Source organism: Phyllobates terribilis, unplaced genomic scaffold, assembly GCF_046119375.1.
Source record: "Phyllobates terribilis strain yellow unplaced genomic scaffold, ASM4611937v1 Scaffold_1__5_contigs__length_1240528914, whole genome shotgun sequence".
NCBI lineage: Eukaryota > Metazoa > Chordata > Amphibia > Anura > Dendrobatidae > Phyllobates > Phyllobates terribilis.
Window position 1 is genome coordinate 180,522,556 of NW_027362761.1, and position 14,208 is coordinate 180,536,763.

The following is a 14,208-nucleotide window of genomic DNA, read 5'->3' on the forward strand; positions in this document are numbered from 1 at the left end:
TTCCTCCTGTGGTGGCTGTGTTTTGCGGTCACGTGACAATCTGCCTATATATTCCAGCTCCACCTTTTTGGCTGTGCTGGACTTCAGTGTTATTTGACTGTTTTGCTAGTCAGGTGCTTCTGTGCCTATCTCTGTCAGTTTGCTTGGTCCTTCTGGGACCTCTAGTACCTTTTTGTCAGTTTATCTTTTTGTGTTCTGCAACAACCTTCTCTGTTCAGGAGGTGTCCCATTTTTGTTCCAGTCCTTACTTCTTTTAGGGACCCCTTCCTTTATGCTATAGGTCTTCGTTCAGACTAGCCGAGGACTAAGGCGGGTCTGTTCGCAAGGAACAGGCAGCCGCTGCATCGTAGGGATTCAGCTTAGTCTTACTGTAGGGATAGTTTTCCTCTTTCTTTCCTTAGTACTTGCTGCAGATCATAACAGTGGCAAGGCACAGATCTGGCTAAGGTTACAAAAGAATTTCTGCATTACTCAAGGTTCCTAAGAGCACAGTGGCCTCCATAATCCTTAAATGGAAGAAGTTTGGGACCACCAGAAGTCTTCCTAGACCTGGCCGTCCAGCCAAACTGAGCAATCGTGGGAGAAGAGCCTTGGTGAGAGAGGTAAAGAAGAAACCCAAGATCACTGTGGCTGAGCTCCAGAGATGAAGTAGGGAGATGGGAGAAAGTTCCACAAAGTCAACTATCACTGCAGCCCCACAACCAGTTGGGCCTTGATGGCAGAGTGGCCCAACGGAAGCCTCTCCTCAGTGTGAGACATATGAAAGCCCGCATAGAGTTTGCTCAAAAACACACGAAGGACTCCCAGACTATGAGAAATAAGATTCTCTGGTCTGATGAGACGAAGATAGAACTTTTTGGTGATATTTCTAAGCGGTATGTGTGGAGAAAACCAGGCACTGTTCATCACCTGCCCAATACAATCCCAACAGTGAAACATGGTGGTGGCAACATCATGCTATGGGGTGTTTTTCAGCTGCAGGGACAGGACGACTAGTTGCAATTGAAGGAAACATGAATGCGGCCAAGTACAGAGAGATCCTGGATGAAAACCTCTTCCAGAGCGCTCTGGACCTCAGACTTGGCCGAAGGTTCACCTTCCAACAAGACAATGACCCTAAGCACACAGCTAAAATAACAAAGGAGTGGCTTCAGAGCAACTCTGTGACCATTCTTTATTGGCCCAGCAAGAGCTCTGACCTAAATCCAATTAAGCATCTCTGGAGAGACCTGAAAATGGCTGTCCACCAACATTCACCATCCAACCTAATGGAACTGGAGAGGATCTGCTAGGAAGAATGGCAGAGGATCCCCAAATCCAGGTGTGAAAAACTTGTTGCATCATTCCCAAGAAGACTCATGGCTGTACTAGCTCAAAAGGGTGCTTCTACTCAATACTGAGCAAAGGGTCTGAATACTAATGACCATGGGATATTTCAGTTTTTTTTTTATGTGCAAAAATGTCTACATTTGTTTTTTTTTCAGTCAAGATGGGGTGCAGAGTGTACTTTAATGAGAAAAAAAATGAACTTTTTAGAATTTACCAAATTGCTGCAATGAAACGGAGTGAAAAATTTAAAGTGGTCTGAATACTTTCCGTACCCACTGTATGTACTGTGGGTGGTGGGGGGGCTGGGGGAGAATGGCAGTGGGGGATGAGCAGGGCACAGGAGGCAGTAGCCACCTGCTGCAGCCTACGCTGTGCCCGCTGCTAAAGAAAATGAATATTCCCTGCACCCCATGCCCATGGCCGTGGAGAGCAGGGAATATTCATTCTCCCTAATGGTGCGCACACTGTACCCACAGTGCGGCTCCTGCTGCGGCCGTCTGTCTGTGTGCCCGCTATTAAAGCTCATGAATATTCACTACAACCACCTCCCATGGGTTGTAGTGAATATTCATGGTCTTTAATAGCGGGCACACTGACCGCCGAGCGCAGCAGGAGTCGCGCTGCGGCTACAGTGTGCGCGCTATTAAAAAGAGTGAATGGTCACTGCTCCCCACGCACACAGTCCCAGTGTGGGAGCAGTGACTATTCCGGCACAGCACTTCACTGTGTGAGGGCGCATGGCGGGAACGCCATGCGCACGCCCTGCCATGCACAGCTCACACAGAACGAGTGTCGTCAGCAGAGCGGGACGCTGAAGGAGATAGGAGGTGAGTATAATTGTTTTGTTTTTTTTGTGTGTGCAGTGTGATGGGGATCAGGGGGTGCCATGCATACCAGGATCAAGGGGTGCCATGCATACCAGGATGGGGGATCAAGGGGTGCAATGCATACCAGGATCAAGGGGTGCCATACATACCAGGATCAAGGGGTGCCATGCATGCCACGAAGGGGGATCAAGGAGTGCCATGCATGCCAGCATGGGGGATGAAGGCCATGTATACCAGGATGGGGGATGAGGACCACGTATACCCAGAAGGAGGTGCCATACATACCAGGATGTAGGATATTAACAGAATTGGGGGACAGATGGAAATTTCATTCTCCAGCAGGACTTGGCACCTGTCCACACTGCCAAAAGTACCAATACCTGGTTTAAAAACAACAGTATCACTGTGCTTGATTGGCCAGCAAACTCGCCTGACCTTAACCCTATAGAGAATCTATGGGTATTGTCAAGATGAAGATGAGAGACACCAGACCCAACAATGCAGAAGATCTGAAGGTGGCTAGCCAAAAGCAACCTGGGCTTCCATAACACCTCAGCAGTGCCACAGACTGATCGCCTCCATGCCACGCCACATTGATGCAGTAATTGATGCAAAAGGAGCCCCGACCAAGTACTGAGTGCATTTACTGAACATACATTTCAGTAGGCCAACATTTCGGATTTTAAAATCATTTTTCAAGCTCTTGTTCTAAATTATTTTAATTTACAGAGATAATGATGTTTGTGTTTTCATTGGCTGTAAGCCATAATCATCAACATTAACAGAAATAAACACATGAAATAGATCACTCTGTAATGACTCTAATATAATATATGATTTTCACTTGTATTGAAGAACTTAAATTAACTTTTTGATGATATCATGGCTAAGACCACTATTAAGAAATCTTTCAACTCCCAATATATCTCATAACAATGTCTATCTGTGGCTTTTGTGCAAGCAATATCATCTTGCATGAAATTAAGAAAAGCTATGTGTAGGGAAAGCTGCGTTCAATATTTTTAGTATTTTAATTTATATATGAGATTGATTCCATTTCATTTGCTTTGTCCTCTCTTGCAGCTGAATGGTGTCTCTGATAGTCCCCTTTGCACAATGGACCTGTGGAATATAATACTATATGTTACATGCTTAGATATATATTCAATATAAATCTCACACATAATACTAGACGGGAAAATTAATATGGGTTAAAAAACATAAATAAAATTCTAGCTTCTTAAAGCACATTCAGTTGTTTACTCTTAGATAAATCAATTATTGTATAATGAGAATACAGCCAACAATCCAGTATACTTTATGTTAAAAGGGTTTTCCAGGCTTAAAGGGGTTGTCCGGTCCAAAATGATAAGTCTGCAGTTACTCTGTGTGACAGCAGACTTATGAATCCTCCCAACGCGCACTGCAAGAATTTGCCGGTTTCTAAGCCTAGAGCACCTCTTTAAAGGGGTTGTCCAGTCTAAAGCAACAAGTCTTCAGTCACTCTGTGACTGCGGACTTGTGAATCTTCATATAGCGTCAACTGTGTGCTATGAGGATTCTCTACTGCATACTCCCAGCCACGTTCTGACTAGAAGAGGGCAGCTTTTCTCAGTGTGTATTGAATGAAGCCAAAATTAGTCTAGTTGGAATGTGACCCGGGAGTATGCATATCGCATACTTGCTGTCACTTGACGTCGCTTCCGGCTCTTGAGAATCCTTCCAGCACACAGTGCGTGTGATGTGAGGATTCACAAGGCTGCATTCATATAGAGTGACTGCAGACTTGTAGCTCTAGACTGGACAACCCCTTTAAGGTCTCTTACAAATTTCAAGAGATGTTTACATTCAGTGGCTAATTGGCCCATATGAGGTAGCATGGCTCACTCGGTTGCTAGGCAGGTACACTGTACATTATTGCAATGTACTAATGAAGACATTGCTTTGCTAAACATAGGATGAAAGATCAGAGCAGCATCAATTTTTGCTTAGGATCCAAGCTTAGAGGTTTGGGTTAGAGCTGTGTGAACAGTCTCTAGGTCTGTACCGGCCTCGCAACAATGAAGGCATTGTGATGGATCTCTCTGTTCTCTAAATGGTCTTTTATGTATTATCTGGCATACCTCCTTGAATATACTGTAGAGTAGTTTTTATTATGCTTCTCAATATCTAAGAAGCCACTTGAGGAGTGCACTTGTAGAGTAGAAACAACTCAACTAAGAAACAGAAATATATACCGTAATACTTTTATAAATGTGAAATATGACGGAATATGATAAAAAATTAACTTAATAAAATAGACTTTGTAACTCCATAAAAAGAAAATTTTTAGTAAGTAATGCTACTTACACTTGACAGGCTCAAATTCCATATTTTCCACTTCTGGAGCTCTGCACTGTAAAGATTAATGATTAGCAGTTATTAGCTACTATATTTTTTAATGAAACAGATACATTAACCCCTTCATGACCTTGGATGTACCCAATACATAATGGTTGGAAGGTACTTACCGACCTTGGACGTACTGGGTACATCTCACAGCTAAAATGTGGCACCGCGACAGCAGTCGCAGTGATCGCATTAAAAAGCCTGCTATTTTTAACTGCAGGGCACCTAGGCTCTTTGTCACAAGGGGGTTTTGACGCTCCCCCCGCAACGGCCTGAAACACTGATGTACAGCCTATGATTGGTGCTGTAACAGCATATATTATCAGCTGAAGCCTAGCAACAGCAGTGTCATCAGGGCCAGCTCTGACGATGACACCGATCGCACAAATCACAGTGCACAGAGGCAATCTGGACGCAGTATGACCTGCACTTCCTCATTCTAGCTTCGGGCGTGTTAAGAGTGGTCACACTGCTGTTCTGTAGCGCTGTGCTGGGCCTTGTGGTGTCACAGACTTTTTGAAGCCTGTGCCATCACTGCTGCTGGTGTTCCTGCGATTCCTGAAAGAAGACGTTCCTGATCTGTTTCTCATCCCTAGCTTTATTCTAATCCACCCCAATCCCCCTCTCCCCCTTTTCCCCCCCTCTAACTAACACCCTCCCCACCCTCCCTTCTGTCGCCAAGCGCTGATAAGTACTTGACTGCTCAATTTTTGGCAGTTTTTCTTTGTTCATGCATTCTGCAGCCACCGAGCGTTGATCAGTGACACAAATCGCTGATTGGCACCTGTGCTCGCTTTTTGCCAGGACTTTTTTTTTCATGTCTATTTTTTTTATCCCCTTTTTGCACCACATCAATGCGTACGTCCTACAGTCATAGAGAGCTTGTCGGTGACACAAATAACTAATCGGCCTTCAGTTTTGTTTTTTTGCGTGAAAAAGAATTGAATAAAAAAATTATTTAGATTCGTTGATAGGGCTAGTTTAGGGACAGTAAAAATATACTGTAGTAATCAGCATCTACTACAGTATTAGTCAGGGTTAGTGTCAGATGGCGTGGAAAAAAAGAATCCCATCCTTGCGTGCATCCTACAGTCGTTAAGTGCTGATTAGCGATACATAACTAATGTGTGTGAAAAAAGAATGCAAAATAATAATTTAGATTAGTTGATAGGACAAGATTAGGCACAGTAAAAATATAATGTAGTAATCGACGACTACTACAGTATTTTTTACTGAATATAGTCAGGGTTAGTGTCAGTTGCAGGCGCCCAGTAATTTATTTATTTATTTATTTTTTTACTGACGTCCATTTAGTAAGTTTATTTTTTATCTCACCAAATTTTCATATTCATTTTATTATCTTTTTCCTTCTAGATTTTCTTTTCTTTACTCTTCTAAATAAAAAACGTTTAAAACACACACACCGCATAAGTGAAAAAATGTCCTGCTCTTACCAATCACGGTATTCAGTGGAGGAGTCATACGCTTTCTTTCCTCCGATACTGATAGTGAGGGAGAGGATGCCACGTTCCCTTACTTTTTATCCTCCTCCTCTACCTCAAGTGATACCGAACTGCCATGCAGACGCCCCAGGACAGATAGTGAACAAGCACCTACCGTTACTAACCCCATATGGACCTCACCCTCCCAAAGACTATGGGACACAGATTCTTGATTTTGTGGTGCATTCAGGAATCCAATTTGACACCGGCCTCACAGAAATAGACTTTTTCAAAGTCTTTTTCTCTGAGGATAATGTAAACCTCATGGAGGCCAAGGCAAATTTGTACACCCAGCAATCTTTGGTCCAAAACACCACTACTTCATTTTCTAATTGGATCCCTGTAGATGCAGAAGAAATGAAGACATTTTTGGTCCTTGTTCTTCATATGGGGTTACTGAAGAATCCAGAACTTCAGCAATATTGGAAATTTTGTTTTATAAATCACTCCAGTGTTCTGCATGGCTATGACCAGTAAATGTTTTGAGGCCATCTACAATTTTTTGCAGTACAATGATAATGGACGGTGTCCTCCCCAAGATGACCCCAACTTTGAACGACTTTTCAAAGTTCAGCCAGTCATTAAGCACTTCAGCAACAAGTTTGCTGAGGTGTACGTTCCCCAAAGGGACATCTGAGTGTATGAGTACCTAATACATTTCAAGGGAAGGCTCAAATTCCAGCAATACCTGCCCAGTAAGAGAGCCAGGTATGGAATTAAACTCTACAAGCTGTGAGTACCTCAGGGTACACCCACAGGTTTAGAGTTTATGAAGGGAAAAACATCCAGATTGAACCCCCTGAATGCCCCCTGTCCTGGGAATGACTGGGAAAATTGTGTGGGATTTGATGCACTGGATAAAGGTTATCACCTCTATGTTAATAACTTTTATACCACCATCCCACTCTTCAAGCCCCTCTCTGTGCGACTACCGCAGCCTACAGTACTGTCTGCAAAGATCAGAAAAGCTTCCTTGAGACGCTAATTGGGCAGCTGCTCAGAAAGGGTGAGAGCAGAGCCCAATGTAGCGACAACATGCTGGTGGTCAAGTATATGGACAAGAGGGATGTCCTTTTCTTGGCCACCATACATGGTGTTGGCAGCACCACCACCACTGTATGAGGTACCTCTACACGGGTCCAAATACCAAACTGTGTACTGGGGTACAACAAGAACATAGGGGCAGTTGATCTTAAAGTCCTCCAGCCGTACAGTGCCATGAGAAAAGCCAAGATGTGGTACAAGAAGCTGGCCGTGCACGTCATACAGAGGGCAATGTACAACGCTTTCATGCTAGGCCAGACCAGTACATTGTACCATCAGTTCCAGGTTTTAGTTATAAAGGCATGAATATTTGGCAGTCAGGAAAGAGCAGGCCCCAGTACTTCCGGAATTAAAGGTGCTTGCATCGTACCAGGCCAACATTTTCCCGGGGAGGTCCCTCAAACCTCAAAAAAGAAAAGTCGCAAAAGAGTGTGATACAGAAGGGAGATATGCAAGGACATAATTTGGTAATGCAACATTTGTCCCGACAAACTTGGTATGTGTATAAATGAATGCTTCAAACTGTACCACACATCCATGGACTACTAGATTAATTTGATTTAAACACAATTCACGTATGCCAACCTGATGCACACTACACAATTCACGTATGCCAACCTGATGCACACTACACAATTCACGCTATCCAACCTGATGCACTCTACACTGCTCATGTAAGCCAACCTGATGCATTCTACACTACTCATGTATGCCAACCTGATGCACTCTACACAATTTACATATGCCCTCATATTATAAAAATATCAGGAAAACAATAGATCAATTCCAATATAGGGTCACTTTTGGGGGGTTTCCACTGTTTAGGCACATCAGGGGCTCTCCAAAAGCCATATAATGCCCTCAGACCATTCCATAAAAGTCTGTGTTCCAAACTGTCATCCCTTCCTTTCTGAGCCCTGCTGTGCACCCAAACAGTAGTTTTTCCCCACATATGGGGTATCGGTGTACTCAGGAGATATTGCAAAACCAATTTTGGGGTCCAATTTCTCCTGCTATTCTTGTGAAAATGAAAACATTTTGGGGCCAAAACCACATTTTTGTAGAAAAAATAAAAAAAATTCATTTTTCATAGTTCAACGTTGTAAGATTCTGTGAAACACCTGTGGGTTCAAGATGCTCACCACACTTCTAGATAAGTTACTTGAGGGGTCTAGTTTCCAAAGTAGGGCCATTTTTGGGGGTTTCCACTGTTTAGGCACACCAGGGGCTCTCCAAACGAGACATAGCATTCTCTCTTGATTCCAGCCAACTTTGTGTTCAAAAAGTCAAACGGTGATCCTTCCCTTCCGAGCCCTGCCACGTGCCCAAACAGTAGATTTCCCCTACATATTGGGTATCGGCATGCTCAGGAGGAATTTGAAAACAAATTTTGGGGTCCATTTTCTCCTGTTACCCTTATAAAAGTAAAAAAAAATGGGTCTAAAATTAAATTTTTGTGAACAAAAGTCAAAAGTTAATTTTTTCCTTCCACATTGATTCAGTTATTGTGAAGAACCTGAAGGGTTAATAAAATTCTTGAATGTGGTTTTGAGCACCATGAGGGTTGAAGGTTTTAAAATCGTGTGACTTTTGAGTATTTTCTGTCATATAGACCCCTCAAATTCACTTCAAATGTGGTACGGCCCCTAAAAAAAAAAAAAAATGGTTTTGTAAATTTTGTTGGAAAAATTAGAAATTGCTGGTCAACTTTTCACCTTTCTAGCTTTCTAACAAAAAAGCTTATGCTACAAAAATTGTTCTCATGTAAAGTAGACATGTTGAAAATATTATTTATTAACTGTTGATTTAACTCTGGTTTAAGGACATAAAAATTAAATTTTGAAAATTGCAAAATTTTTCATATTTTTTCCAAATTTCTGATTTTTTTCACAAATAAACAGAAGTCATATTGAACAAATTTTACCACTATCATGGAGTACAATATGTCATGAAAAAAAAATCTCAGAATCAGTTGGATCCGTTGAAGCATTCCAGAGTTATTACCACATAAAGGGACACTGGTCAGAATTGTAAAATGTGGCCTGGTCATGAAGGTGAAAATAGGTTTGGGGTGTAAAGGGGTTGGCCACTTTAATTTTATTTTAACAGATATGTTGGGGACATGATTTTGTGGCACCTACTAACGTGTAAATATTACAGGTTCTCCTCCTTCATAGACTGCACAGCTCTCCTGCCCACAAAACGGCTGCTGATAGAGAAGCATGTGACCAGAGCTGTGTTCTGTTGAAAATCATTGCACATTGGAGGTTGTTTTTCAGTTAGGGCTCTTTCACACATCCGTGTTTCCAGTACGTGTGGTGACAGTTTCCACATGTACTGGAGACACTGACACACGCAGACCCATTCAAATCTATGGGTCTGCGCACATGTCATTGTGTTTCCACGGACCATGTGTCCATGTGCTCCACACGCTGACATGTCCATCTTTTTGCGGATGCACATCCGTGTGACACTTACCGTCCCCTGGGAATCAGAGCTACAGATAGCGCTGTTTCCAAGAGCCAGGGGCAGAACACTGCCTTCATCATGGTTCGTTCCTGGCGCTGTGATCAGCACGAGCAGGGACAATGATGAGGGTAGTAGTAGGCTGCTCCTGCAATGTCCCTGTGTAAAAATAAGAATAAAATAATAAAACCCTTATACTCACCTGTCCGGAGATGCCCCCTGCTGTAATCTTCTGACCGCTCATGCTGGGGAGCTAGGAAGAATGAGCCGCTCTGGAGCTGCACTCAATGAATGACAGGACACCGCTCCTGAGCTCAGCTCTGCGGCCACTCCAGCTCTCATTCTCCCCAGCTCCTCGGCGCCAGTGGTCAGAGGAATACAGCAGGGGACATCTCAGGACAGGTTAGTATATGTATTTTATTATTTTAGTCTTATTTTTACACAGGGACACTGCAGGAGCAGCCTACTACTACCCTCATCATTGTCACTGCTGGTGCTGATCGCAGCTTCCCAGGCACCGGTACGTGTGATCCTGATGCGGCACACAGTTGACACATACAGACACACAGGACACTGATATCTCCGTTACCATTTTTTCGGGTACCATGAATATACGGACATGTGAAACCAGCCTTAGAGAAAGTTGAAAACTAGATCTGGTCACATGTTCCTCCACCAGCATCTATTTTGTAGATGGTAGAGCTGCAGCTTGTACTAACCGGTGCAGGAGGAGAACCTGTAATACTTCTATGTTAGTAAGTGCCACAAAATTGTCACCAACAGATCTGTTAAAATAAAGTTAAAGGCCCTAATTTATCAAAGCTTTTACACCAGAAAACTGCTTTGAAAAGGAGCAAAGTGTTTATGCAACGAGATGCTGCGCAAAAATTTTGCATTTTTTTTTCCCCAGCTCAGACATGGTGAAGCTGGGTCGAATGAATGGCAAGCATGGCGAGCCCTGCTTGTCAAACTCATGATGAACATTGGTGTACTTTTAAGCCACAAATTTTACTCTAGTCCCTGGCAGAAAGAATCAGAGCCTGGCTGCATGATCACAGTCAGTTATTTTTCATTTTGAAATGTTACGGCCAGGTATGTTTTACAATTGTGCGATTGCAGCTGTTTCAGAAAAAACACAAACAGGTACAATAGGTAGAGACCTAACAAGTCTGGCTTTTACCCACACCGCTGCAGTTGATTGACAGGCATCTTCCATGTGTGAGCATAGGGAGATAAAGGTCAGTCATGGGGAGAGGGGTCTCTCCGTATAGTCCTTGACTGGTAAAACATACCTGGCTGCAATCATGCAATGTCTATGACTTGGGAAGCATGAATATAATGACATGAAATATTCCCTTTAAATTAAGTATTGAAAACCTCAGTGCAACTAGAGACCAAACTGTTTAATATCTCAAAACAAGAAAAGGAATCTGCAACTTTCTTATGTACTTAATATCTCACTAATATGAGCATATCAGATTGACTGCTAACGTTGATCTGCATCAACTGTGAACAGTCAGGAATAAACAAACATCAACCTGTTTGGTCTATACTAAAACATATCAGGTGTCAATCCTAGGAATAGTAGCTTTTATTAGCTACACCAACCAACTTTAAAATTTTAAAATAAAACTAGAAAATTCATTGTACCAACATGAATGTAAAATTCACTGCAGCTTCTAGTATTAGGCTGAGTTCACACGATGCGTTTTTCATGCGTTTCCGCTGCGTTTTTCAAGTTGCGTAAACGCCGTGGAAACGCATGAAAAACGCATGGTAGAAGGGCAGCAATGTTCCCCAATGGAAATCCGCATGTGCTGTGCCCATGATGCGGATTTTTCCGCAGCGTAAACGCTGCGGTCAAGAATCCGCAGCATGTCAATTAATTTTGCGGAAACGCTGCTCTTTTGCCGCCATTGACTTGCATTAGACCGCATGGAATCCGCATCACTGTATATGTTGATGCGCTTTTCATGCGGTCTAATGTGCGGATGGTACCTGGGTGTGGATGAGAAGACTCTCATCCAGACCCAGGTACCATTAAAAAAAAAAGAATAAAATAAAAAATATATATATTCTCATCTTCTGACGGCCCGCGCAGCGCTCCTGCCGGCTTCCCGCGCACTTCGCGGTTGAATGAAGGACCTTCGCTGACGTCAGAGTCATGTGACGGGTCACGTGACGCTGACGTCGGAAGGTCCTACAGTCTTCACTGCCGGCAACCGGGACCGATGAAGCAGGACACCGGGGGCCATCAGAGGGTAAAGTATAGATTTATTTTTTATTTTTTGACATTCACACACTATATAAATCCATGCCGTTTGCATGGATTTATATAGTGAAAAGTTGACAAGCACTTTCCAAGTGATGCTAAAATCGCTTGGGAAGCGCTTGTCAACCCGCATGCGGAAATGAAAGTGAAGATCGCTTCATTTCCGCATGTCAATGGCAGGAAACCGCATGTACAATCCGCATGCGTTTTTTCCTGCCAGAGAGATGCAGAAACGCTCAGGAAAAAATCCTGAGCATTTCTGCATCGTGTGCACATACCCTTACAGAACATTTGTTTCACAATAATATATAGCTGCAAAATGAAAAATTACCTTCTTATATGCTAATCTTTCCTTCAGTTCTTGTATTTCAAGAACAAGAGACATCTTCTCCTTTTCCCACTCTTCTTTTTCCATTTCCAAACCCTAAAATATAAATAGTAACTATACTTCTTATATTTTTTCATACATCAGTAATACAATTTTTAGATAAGAAACTTTGTAAAACATCTTATTAACCACTTAACGACCTGCAATATGCATTAAAACGGCAGCCGTTATGGGGCCATTTTAAAACGGTGATCAGAAATAAGAGAATAGTGCCGCCCCATGGCCGAAATTCCTGTGGGTGACAGCTGTACATGATAGCTGACACCCTGTGATGTCGGATCTAGCTGGTTTTGGAACTGATCTGGACCAATTAACCCAATAAATAATGCTGTCGCGATTGACAGCGGTATCTAAGTGGTTAAAAGGGGGTTAAAAGACCCTCTTCGTGGATCATAATCGTGAGTGCTGCTCATTACAATGGTATCCTGAGGTTATCTGATGACCCCAGGGTATGGTGGCCTGTGAGACCCAGCTATAAGCGGGGTCTCACAGGCTGTCAGTGACTCTGTGCAATAGTACTGCAGTGCATGAGAAAAGAAAAAAGTTAAAAGTAAAAATTATGTCACACAGTTAAAAAACAAGCAAAAAAAGCACACAAAAATCACAAAAACCTATTTTGCCACCACAAACACAGCCTTTGTGATAAAACATAAATAAACAAAATTGGTATCACTGCCTCCAGAATGACCCGATCTATAAAACTGTCGTTTTATTTATTTTGTACCGCAAACACCGTAACAAAAATAAAAAACATGCCAAAAATGTCACTTTTTAAACATATTGACACACAAAAATTGAATTAAAACTGATCAAAGTCATATGTAAAAAAAAAGTATAAATAAAAAAGCCAAAATGTCCTCCAAAAAACAAACCCCTATATGGCTCATTCGACAAGACAGTAAAAAAAGCTACAGCTTTCAGAATATAATGATGCAAGAACAAACTAATTTTTGTAAAATATTGTTTTTGGTCTGTAAAAGCAGCAAAGCATAAAAAAACCTACATAAATCTTGTTTGGCTGTAATCGTACCGATCCGACAAACAAATTGGTCTTATCACGTTTACTGCACAGTGAACTGCACAAAAAAATAGATAAAAACAATAACTGAATTGCTGGTTTTTGTTCATTCTATGTCTGAAAAATCTGAATAAAAAGCAATCAAAAACGTAATGCACCCCAAAATGGTACCCAAAAAATTTCTAGCTAAAAAAATAAGCGCTCATACAGCTCTGTTCACCAAAAAAATAAAAACGTTACAGCTCTCAGAATATGGTGAGAATATGGCGACATAACTTTTTTCATATAAATAAGCATTTTTAGAATGTGATGGCAGTAAAATATAAAAAAAACTTGATATAAATCTGGTATCGCTGTAATTACACTGACCTGAAGAATAAAGTATTCTTATAACTTATACTGTAGGGTAAACCATGCAAAAATGAAAATAAGAGCTATTCTTGTACTGCTGTTTATTTGTTCATTCTGCCTCCCAAAAATCAGAAGGCCCCGGTCACATGCATCCTGCATCTCTGCTGAATGCTTAGGTCGTAGTTTTCATGTAAAATCCTCAAAATTGCGATTCAGACAACGGAACCTCTCACTTATGAGGCTGACATTTTGAACTCCTTCTGGTCTGTGTCCTAGCAGAGTCTCATCATTTTAAGCATCTTTTTAGATCACAAGTGTGGTTGACCACTAGTGATGAGTGTCATGCACACGCCCGGGCTGAGCGGCGTGTGCGTGTGATTCCACTGGACCGTGCCGGAGAGTGAATGCCTGGAGGGGCGTAACTAGGTATTCACCCGATCCGACCAGGGTCGCACGACGGCATACGACGCCAGTGCACCAAGGAGGAACCGAGCAGAGGGATCAGGTGCTACTCCAGGACAGACCCCGGACACGGCTGTTGACCCACACAGGGGAATACAGGAACAGACAGGTTAGGCTGGCACACAGACTGGTGGGTATAGGCAGGCACGACTGGTATGCAG

The 14,208-nt window shown here is 42.4% G+C and overlaps 1 long non-coding RNA gene across 1 annotated transcript; it reads right to left on the reverse strand.

Annotated features, from left to right (window-relative positions):
- Nucleotides 1–2,867: 2,867 nt before the first annotated feature.
- Nucleotides 2,868–4,863, reverse strand: LOC141166238 (uncharacterized). Its single transcript, XR_012251265.1, has 3 exons — nt 4,667–4,863; nt 4,506–4,551; nt 2,868–3,278 (listed from the first exon to the last, which is right to left on the reverse strand). It is a non-coding gene; the product is annotated as an uncharacterized lncRNA (long non-coding RNA).
- Between the last annotated feature and the right edge of the window lie 9,345 nt (nt 4,864–14,208).